The sequence below is a fragment of the Phasianus colchicus genome, chromosome 1 (assembly GCF_987193195.1).
Source record: "Phasianus colchicus chromosome 1, bPhaCol1.hap1.1, whole genome shotgun sequence".
NCBI lineage: Eukaryota > Metazoa > Chordata > Aves > Galliformes > Phasianidae > Phasianus > Phasianus colchicus.
Genome location: NC_143436.1, coordinates 142,075,759 through 142,085,974, shown reverse-complemented (window position 1 = coordinate 142,085,974; position 10,216 = coordinate 142,075,759).

Below are 10,216 nucleotides of genomic sequence, written 5' to 3'. Positions count from 1 at the left end.
CTCTAGCAAATACATTGTAGGCTTCTTGGGAATCTTGTATTACAGAGTACAGCTCCTTACAATAAATATATTTTTAGTGCTAAGTTACAAAATTTGTTGGTGCTGTATATTTTTGATAAACCAGTACCAAATAACAACATAATTGCTGTGTGTGAGGTCCTGTGAATGCAGAGAAAGAATAAGAAAGTTAAGCCACTAACATATAATATTTAAAGAAAAATAAATTCCTAATAACTTCATGAAGTCTGCAGAATTGTTTTTATAAGGATGTATATACATGTCCTACTAATTTTTCCCAAGAAAAATTAGGAGCAAAGAAAAACATCATGTTAAAAACAGTTTTGCGGGAAAAGAAAGACCATCTATTTAACTATGCTGTTGCATTTTCAAGTATGAAGCAAATTCAAGTATGTAGAAGGTATTGTGTTTAATGTTCTTTTCAATAGCTACTAGTTATCAACACTCTAAGGGGAAGTTTAATCTAAAATAAATGTAAAGATTATAAGTAGGGGAAAGTAGAAAAAAATATTAGTGACCTGAAAAAAATGTATTACAGATTTACAGAATTCCAGGGGTTGGAAAGAACATGTAGACATCATAGAGTCCAATTTCCCCTGCTAAATTAGGTTCCCTACAGAAGTTTGCAAAGGTAAGCATCCAGACGAGTCTTGAATATATCCAAAGAAGACTTCAGAACCTCTCTGGGCAGTCTGTTCCAATAACAAGTTATTCCACATGCTTATGTGGAACTTCCTATGTTGCGATTCTTGGCCATTTTTGTCTTATCCCCAGGATATTATTACATTATTTGTCCTAACCCCAAGTCCTTCTTCATAAAGCTTCTCTCATATAGCCTTATAACTGTTATGTACTTATAACTGGGATTGCCTTAAACCAAGTGCAGTGCCTCACACTTGGCTTTGTTCAATCTCACTAGATTTTGTGCCCACTTCTCAAGTCTGTCCAGGTCCCCTGGATAGTGTCCCTCCCTTCTATTGGTTCAACTGCACCAGTCATCTTGGTGTCATCAACAAACTTGCTGAGGGTACGCTCAGTCCCACTGTCTATGTTGCTGATAAAGATGCTAAAGAGCACCAGCCCCAAGATGGACCCCTGGTGGACACCCTTTGTGACCAGCATTCACCTGGACATTGAGCCATTGACAACAACCCTCTGGATATGATCATCCAACCAATTCTTTATCCACCTAGTCTAGCCTTCGAATCTATGTCTCCAATTTAGATCTAAGGATGTGGTGTGGGACCTTGTCAAAGGCCATGTCAAAAATGGATAATATTTTGTAAAAAGTAAGTTGAGTGTTATAAAAAAGACTGAAATAGAATTCAAAGTAAGCCACAGTATGTTCCAGCTGTATGTAACAGACTTTTGCTTTAATTTTTTCTACTCTTGTTATTTTGATTTTATGCACTTTATGCATATACAGAAATTAATGTACTCCTCCATTTAGCAGTGGATACCTAGAAGTTAAATTCCATGGCTGATAATGAAAATAGTTGTTAAAGAGAGAAAAATGGCATGGAAATATAGTCTTTGATATTCTTGCAATAAGGAACTTACAGATTGCTGATTACATTTTGAAGAGTTTTGACATAACACTAGAAACAGGAACTTACTAGGAACTCTTTAATGAGACATTTCCTTAATCTATATATGAGTATATGAATATATGAGCTTTGAGGACTTGAAGCGTTCTATTTGAAGGCCTTCTCAGGTGAAGGGAAGAATTTATGGTGACAAGAAATACTAATTATAGTGCAGTCCAAAAGGCTAAAGAGGACTCTTGGGTTGTTCACTCCCTACATTACCTCTGTCACAACGCATTTCACTGGAGAATGTTAACCATCTCACCATGGGGTACTGCAATCTTTCTGAAAATCTTCCACTGGTGTTTTTTCACAAAATTGTAAATACTTGGTAACCCAGACAGATCCTGCTTGTTTAAGTACTTTTCATTGGAAGTGGGTATATAAGGTGATTTCATATTTCACAGAATCACAGAATTGTAGGGGTTGGAAGGGACCTCCAGAGATCATCGAGTCCAACCCCCCTGCCAAAGCAGGTTTCCAACATCAGGTCACACAAGTAGGCATCCAGGCGGGTCTTGAATATCTCCAGAGAAGGAGACTCCACAACCTCCCTGGGCAGCCTGTTCCAGTGCTCCGTCACCCTCACCATAAAGAAGTTCTTGCGCACATTTGTGCGGAACTTCCTATGCTCCAGTTTTCGGCCATTTCCCCTTGTCCTGTCTCCACATACTGCTGAAAACAGTCTGGCCTCACCACTCTGCCCCCCACGCCTTAGATATTTATAGACCTGGATCAGGTCCCCTCTCAGTCTTCTTTTCTCAAGGCTAAACACACCCAGCTCACTCAGCATTTCCTCATAGGAGAGATGCTCCAGGTCCTTCACCATCTTTGTGGCCCTCCACTAGACTCTTTCCAAGAGGTCCCTGTCTTTTTTGTACTGGGGAGCCCAGAACTGGACACAGTACTCCAGATGAGGCCTTACCAGGGCAGAGTAGAGGGGGAGGATCACCTCCCTCGACCTGCTGGCCACGCTCTTTTCAATGCACCCCAGAATGCCGTTGGCCCTCTTGGCCACAAGGGCACACTGCTGGCTCATGGCCAACCTGTCGTCCACCAGGACACCCAGGTCCCTCTCCGCAGAGCTCCTCTCCAGCAGGTCATCTCCCAACTGGTGCATGTGATTATTCCTCCCCAGATGCAAGACTCTACACTTGCTTTTGTTAAACCTCATCTCGTTTCTTTCTGCCCAGCTCTCCAGCCTGTCCAGGTCTCACTGAATGGCAGCACAGCCTTCAGGTGTGTCAGCCAATCCTCCCAACTTCGTATCATCAGAAAACTTGCTGAGGGTGGCCACTATCCCCTCATCAAGGTCATTGATGAAGATGTTGAACAAGACCGGACCCAGCATTGACCCCTGGGGAACACCGCTGGTTACAGGTCTCCAACCAGACTCTGCACCGCCAACGACGACCCTCTGCACTCTGCCAGTCAGCCAGTTCTCAACCCACCTCACTGTCCACTCATCTATCCCACACTTCCTCAGCTTTGATATAAGGATGCTGTGGGAGACAGTATCAAATGCCTTGCTGAAATCAAGGTAGACTACACCCACTGCTTTCCCCCCAGCCAGATGGATATTCAAGATACTGGGCCTTTGATTTTATCTAGGAGACCTTTCTTACATACCTCTGGGATTGCACATGGAAAATCAACAAAAATTAAAAATTACAAAATCAAAGAATATATTCCTGGCTAGCTCTCATAGGAATTATTATTTTTCACAGAGCTTTTGAAATCATTAAAATACAAGGGAAACTAATATGATCAGCAGGAAACACTCAGCCCCTTGAAATGTGTTCATTTTGTAACTGAACAGATTTCCAGCTGGAATGTCCCTGATAACAATTAATTTCCCCCTACAGCACTGTTTTCATTCCCTTGCTGGGAAGAGCAGTACAAAGCCTGGCTCTGCTGTAGCATCTGGGAACAAAGACTCCCACTTCTTACTATCTCTTTCTCAAAGCTAAACTCAGGTGGATGTTTTGCTCCCCATGTATTGCTTTGATTAGTGAAATGATGTCAAGTGCAAGGCTAAATACACTGTACTGTTCATAAAACATTGAGTTTACTGGAACTCTTTTCTCCTGACTATTAATATGAATGTAACAATCCCAATTGTTTTCTCCCATCTTTCCTACACAACCGGAGCCCTACATTTGAACTGAGGCTCACTTTAATTATTGAATTAACACAATTTCATGGTTGATATATTTCTTTTCTACCTCTGGGCTTTATATTTACCAGTCTGCTGTGATCTTTTTCCCTATTGGTGCAGAGAGAAATTAATGCATTTGCTTGTTGCTCATGCATTACTATCCAGAACAGCTCCAAATTAAATTTTACCTAAAGAAACAAAGTCTTGTATCAAAACTTCTACCTGCAGCTTCTTATATTTAAAAATAAATTAGACACCTTTCTTTAAATGTTTACAGACACAGATTTCTGGCACAGGCTACTCAGGTCTGAACTACTTGTTATCTATTTAAGTCTTCTGTTCATTTCTTGAAACATGCAGCCCAAACTACTGAGATGTAGAAACCATAAACTTTGGCCCTGACCTGTCCCTGAACGTCACTGTGCTGTAGCTTGTTCAAATAGAGTAACAGCCAAAGTTTAGATTCCACAGTATTAAAGTGTTTGAAATGTTTGGATATGTCAAATATTTAAGTCTTCGTATAATTTATCATTAGACCACAAAGAATCCTAGTTAGATATATCTATGCAGCATTAAAAAAAATTGTTATCATCTGCAGTAGAAGAGTTCCTAATCTGCAGTAAAAGAATTGGAGGGAGAAAAGGGGGTGAAAAAACACAGAATTTTTTATTTCTTTTGAAATTATGTCCTCTCTATTCTAAGCAGTCACAATGTGGCTGGCAGAGAAAATTGTGCTGAATTTGTTACAGCCCATCACAATCATTTCTTCCTTGCACACTTTCATTTTTAAGCAGTCTGAAGTAACCTTCTATCAGGATGATGAGCTAGGCTGAAGAGGCATACACTGTAGAAAATATGAAGTCATACTTATGGAAAACCCTAATTGTGTAATTACAAAATCATACAAAATAACCTTAAAAATACAGCATTGAATCAAAAACTCCTTCCTCGCTAATGTTTCTTTCTTTGTTCTTACATTCCTTCCTTTTTGCTATTGCATTATAATTGTTACTCTCTCTTTTGATTATTGTCATATTCCCCCCCCCAAGGAGAGGAACAGTGATGAATACTGCTTCACTGCCTCTTGAAAGACGATGTAAATGTCATAGCAAATAACCTATGGACAAATGAATTATTCAATATAATATTGATATGGGGTACGGTATGCCTCTTTCAGTATCTGATTCACTTAGTACACACTTATTTTGTAGAAAGACATTCAGCAAGATTTTTAACCATTTTTCCTGCATGAATCTATCACTGTTAGGGTATGTAGAGTGATTGGGGTGGTGAAGAAGTGGCCTCCCTCCATGGTCCTCTGTTTCATTCTATAGATTACTATTTTTTACCCCTTCTGAAAGATATGATAACATTTTGTTAATAATTTTAGAGAAAATGCAAATATGTTTTTAGCAAGGAAATTATTCTGTGAATACCTTTATGTTTATCTAAAAATTGAAGGAAATGAATGAAGTGAGATATTTATTAATATAGTCTCTTTAAAAGTTCATTCCCTCACAATCCTTTATTCTCCAAAGTATCAAATTCAGACATTGTTTTGTGAATTTTACTCTCATCTGCCTACCTCCAAAAATTATTATGCACGTGGAAATACTGAGGTTACGTGGCCTCTCTACAGTATTTACTCAAGGGAATATATATTTTCCACAGAAATTATCCTTTTGAGTCATATGTCATTGAATTTCCTCCAGGAAGAGGGATTGCCACTTGAATAGAGGTTGTCAAGCTTGAGTCTGTGTTTATCTTGTACTTGTTGAACTTGAAACGAGGGAGTATCACTACACTGTGTGAGTACAACTGTCAGTGAACTTTAGGTAGCCTTGCTGAAACAGGAAATCCACCATTTGTATATCCTTTCTTTCAGAGAATATATTGAAGGTAAGCTTTTACAAGTGGATATTATATAATAGCAGCTGCTTTCAGAACTGACAAAGACCTTGAGAAAGTTAATGTTTTGCTATTATTAACTAATCAAGAACGTGTACTCCCAGATCATTTTTCTAAGCAATGAGCCATAATTCTTTTGTTGTTGGGTAACCTTTAATTTCTGAGAAAAGTTAACTGATCCTGAATTAAAAATAATTTCAATGGATGATCAGCATCTTTATATATAGTATTCTAAGATTATCAATTGTAACTATTAAATTTCTCACTTTCTGTTTTTTAATATTGTAGAAAAGCAAGATTGTAACAAATTGTAGTAAGAAAAGATATGTTTGCATACTTTTTCTACTCAGAAGACACCTTCAAGGCATAAGCCTCCAAAGAAATGAATGTATTCTTTATATCGACTGTTTCTTTGAAACTCTTTATTTAATAGGAAAGCAGCTTCCTCTTAGAAGGAAGCAAATCAGAGCATAAGTGGCTGCTATTCCCTCCTCATTTTCTGTGGAATGTTGCATAGAATTTTTAATATAAACAAAATTTTATTTTTTTCATCTTATGATCATTTAATACTCGATTTACAAACTCAACTACAAAGTTTCTGTTACTTTTAACTTTTGGTAGTAACTGCGCACGACACAATGAAAGTATAGAAATAAGGAATTAATTAAACATAACTTCTGTTATCCCCACTGCATTTAAGCTTTCATGCATATCCTTGGTTAGATTTTGGTGCAACACTTTCACTTCTCAAATTGCATGACACGGAAGTACAGGGCAGGGAAAGTGAAAGAAAGCTGACATAGATGACCTTTGTCATCTTTCATGTTTTTTCTTTCCAACAACAGGGTACCACATGGACATCCTTTTCACTTGGTCCCCAGTTATCCACAAAAATGTATGTAGGTATTTTGACTTATTTTTATGAAAGCTCTAACTGAAATAAGTTGCTAGAAAACTACATGTTCACTAGTTACACTTGGTTTTTAATATAGATTGCATTTATAAGAAATGATTCCCTATAAAATAAACTGAAAAATAATAAACATCAATAGACTGGTAATCTGGTAGATCTATATAACTATACAAGACCAAATTTAATCTAATTTCATAAAAATATTCTCACTCTCTTTGCTTTATCTTTTCAGTTTTACTTTCTTCTGTATTAATTTAAAGATATACACACTTTTTTTTTTCTTTTTTTTTTTTTCTTTTTTTTTTTTTTCTGGCTGGAGTGTACTACAATTCATATTTTTCTCGCCAAATTATTTTCAAGATGTGAAGAAACCTTGTTTTCTACTTGAAAAGAGAGAATGTGCTTGCATCATTTTTGTCTAAAAAACCATCAACTAGAAGGACGGAATGTTAAGGAGTACCTAGGAGCTGATACAATTTGTGAAATATCAACACATTTGTATCCAAATTTATGATCCCATGTCTCAGCTCAGTTGCTATCTAGTCTCATGTCTCTGGACCTCAAATCTTCTAGATAAATGCAATCTTGCATTAGAGCACACAGAGAAAACTTCAGAATTTCTGTTGAGCTTAGTCAAGATCCAGAAACTGTTTCTCTCCCTAAATCCCCTGATTCATTTGTCATGCTCCGAGCATGAATACACCAGCAGGTTATTCACAGCATACATTTTGTATTCTTTTTAACTTTTCCACATCACTGTGCACTGACCCAGCCAGTATATGACCTGGCTTCAAATCCTTTTCAGTGTCAAAGATCCAGCATTCCCTCTCTTCAGTAAAATTTCTCTAATTCCTGGGGAAAACAAACAAACAAACAACAACAACAAAAAAAAACACCTGTAATTCTCAGCCTCTACAGAAGCTGGTTTAGTTTTAAGGCCTCTTAAACAAAACTTGGAAACTTGAGGACATTTTTTCCCCTTAGATTGGCAGAACAAGACAGAATGGCCTTGAGTTGCACAAGGGGAGGTTCAGATTGAATATTAGGAAAAACTTCTCCAAAAGAATGGTCATGCACTGGAACAGTCTGTCCAGGGAAGTGGTATAGTCACCATCCCTGAAGGTATTAAAAAAAAACTTGTAGACATCATACTTAGGGACATAGTTTAGTAGGCAATACCAGTGGTGGGTGGATGATTGAACTAGATGATCTTGGAGATCTTTTCCAACCTTAATGATACTATGATTCCATTATTCTATATTCAATCCAATGGTATTTTTATTTTAGGTGTTCATATGAACTAGTCATTTCGACATGACTTATCCTAAAACATTATAAAAAAGCCTGCACATCTGACATAAATGTCAAGCTTTCCATCTCATGACCTTAGAACTTAAAAAGACAGAGAATCCTATTTTAAAGAGTCAGACTGTGACTTTGGTTCTAGCTTCCACTCTTGAAGCAGGATGGTACTTGAAGGATCAAAATGTAGTCTTGTATTTCTATGAACTCTTTTTCCCTTACTGTTTCCACTTTTGAAGTTGGAATGCAACGCTCCTTAGGCACATGCTGTCCCTGAGTCCAGGACATACCTTCATGTTAATGGTACTAGACACAGTTAGAGGTAATTTTCAGTATTATCTACAGTCATATTTCCTGGTATCATAGATATTAATTAGATTCCTTTGCAAAAAGAATACCTGTACAACAAGAAGTTTTCTCTGTTTATAATACTCCATAGTGCACTAGATATTGCTGGAGATATTGGTACCTGAATCGGATTGTTCTCCTTCATTACTCCACTTCTCAGTTTGACTGTGGAATGAATTCACAAGCCTCAGTTTATGACTTTACAGTCCTATCCATGGAAACAGTCTGTAATAGCACAAATTCATTGCTGTGACTTTATTAAGGAAAAAAAAAAAAGAAAAAAGAAAAAAGCAGTAAACAGGCAATGAAGAGCAAGATTGTTAATTCAGTGGAATTAATTTGAAAAAGAGGAATGAATATGTGATATGATAACAAAAAGACATTCCGAACACGAGGACGCTATTCAAGCATTTATTTTTCTTTAATCTATAAGTAAATATATATATAATTTGAATTAATTGGAGTAGCACCAAATTAGGCTTTTTTTTAACAGTATATTGAGGCATTGGGTGTGATACATTCTTCCTTATTTAATTAGGAAGAAAAAAAAGGAAAAGGGGCATTGTAGGGTGGAGGGAAAGTCAATCCTTGTATAAGGTCCTGTCACTTGGCCAAATTCTCAGTTCAGTGCAGTCCATTAGCTTTAGAGCATAGAGTGATACAACTGCATCTGGTCCATCTGCCTTGAAGGGAATGAGAAATCAAGCTACAAAGATGAGGGAGAAAAGTGAGGCAGTTGGCTAGCCAGAGGTATCATTTTGGTTTTTACAACTACTGGCAGAGATTAGGTAGGATTCCATCAGAAAAAAACTGGCTGAAGTTACCTCCTATTTCCCACTACTGACTGTAAAAGAGAAGCTGAGCTCCTCTGGAGTTATAGCTATAACATTCCATCTGGAACAAAACCCCTCTGAATGCTCTGAATGGAGTTTGAACTAAGATTCAGTGACTGTAGGAGTCACATCATGCAGTGCTACATGCACTATATTTGCAGTACATCTTGTTTGAATTGTACTCAAGTTTTCTTGTACAATGTCTGAAGAATTTACCCTCAAAACTAGTCCAAACTTAGCAGCTGCAGTGTCTGCTTCCCCATGCTATGATCCAATGTGCTGCAGTTGAATGTATGTGCCAGACTGCAGTAGCCTGTAAAGTGATTAGTCACAGCAGAAAATGTCTCCTCTGCTCCTCTCTGTGCCAGAAATGTTGGATGTGGCAACAAGCTCAGATGGAACTTTGCTTACATCTTCCTTCTTCCTTTCACTTTGCCTTCCACTATGTACACCCTGCAGCAAAGTTGTCCCTTCTTCCCCAAGAATAACCATAGACATTGAAACAGTTACTGAGAAATATGACAGCAGGGTGATGTTGCCAAATCATGCTTATGCAGGGCATATATCTGTCCTCCTCCTTTACATGCTCTGAGGGCCAAGAGCACACTTTGCCTTTGAGGAAGTCTGAGCAAGAGGCGGTAACTGCTAATCTAGAATTAACTTAGGATGGTTGAACAAATCTTAAGATCAACATATTCATATAGTATGCACTGAGCCACAATAGTATACATATTTTCAGAAAATACTTATAATATATAAAGTATTTTTGGTACATACCTTTAGCCACTCTGAAAATTATGAACCTGAAAATTTTCCTACATTTGGACATTTTAAGGAAGAACCCATATATGAACAAGATTTATTTCAAAGCTAATTATGTACTCTGAATCTTTGTTCATAAATGACTTTTCTTTTTTTGGAAGATTTGATCAGAAAACATGTTACACTTACAGTTACACATACCCCTATGATCATCAAGTGATATCAGACTGTTTCAAACTAAAGCAGCATATTGGAATCCACATAAAAATAACCAGTCCAAATTTAAGTCATTATTAAGACAGTATTTAACCACTCAAGACTCTGCTTATTCCACGTGGACGACATTCTTACTTATTTTCTTACTGTAAAGGCTGCCTCTAGCCAATAT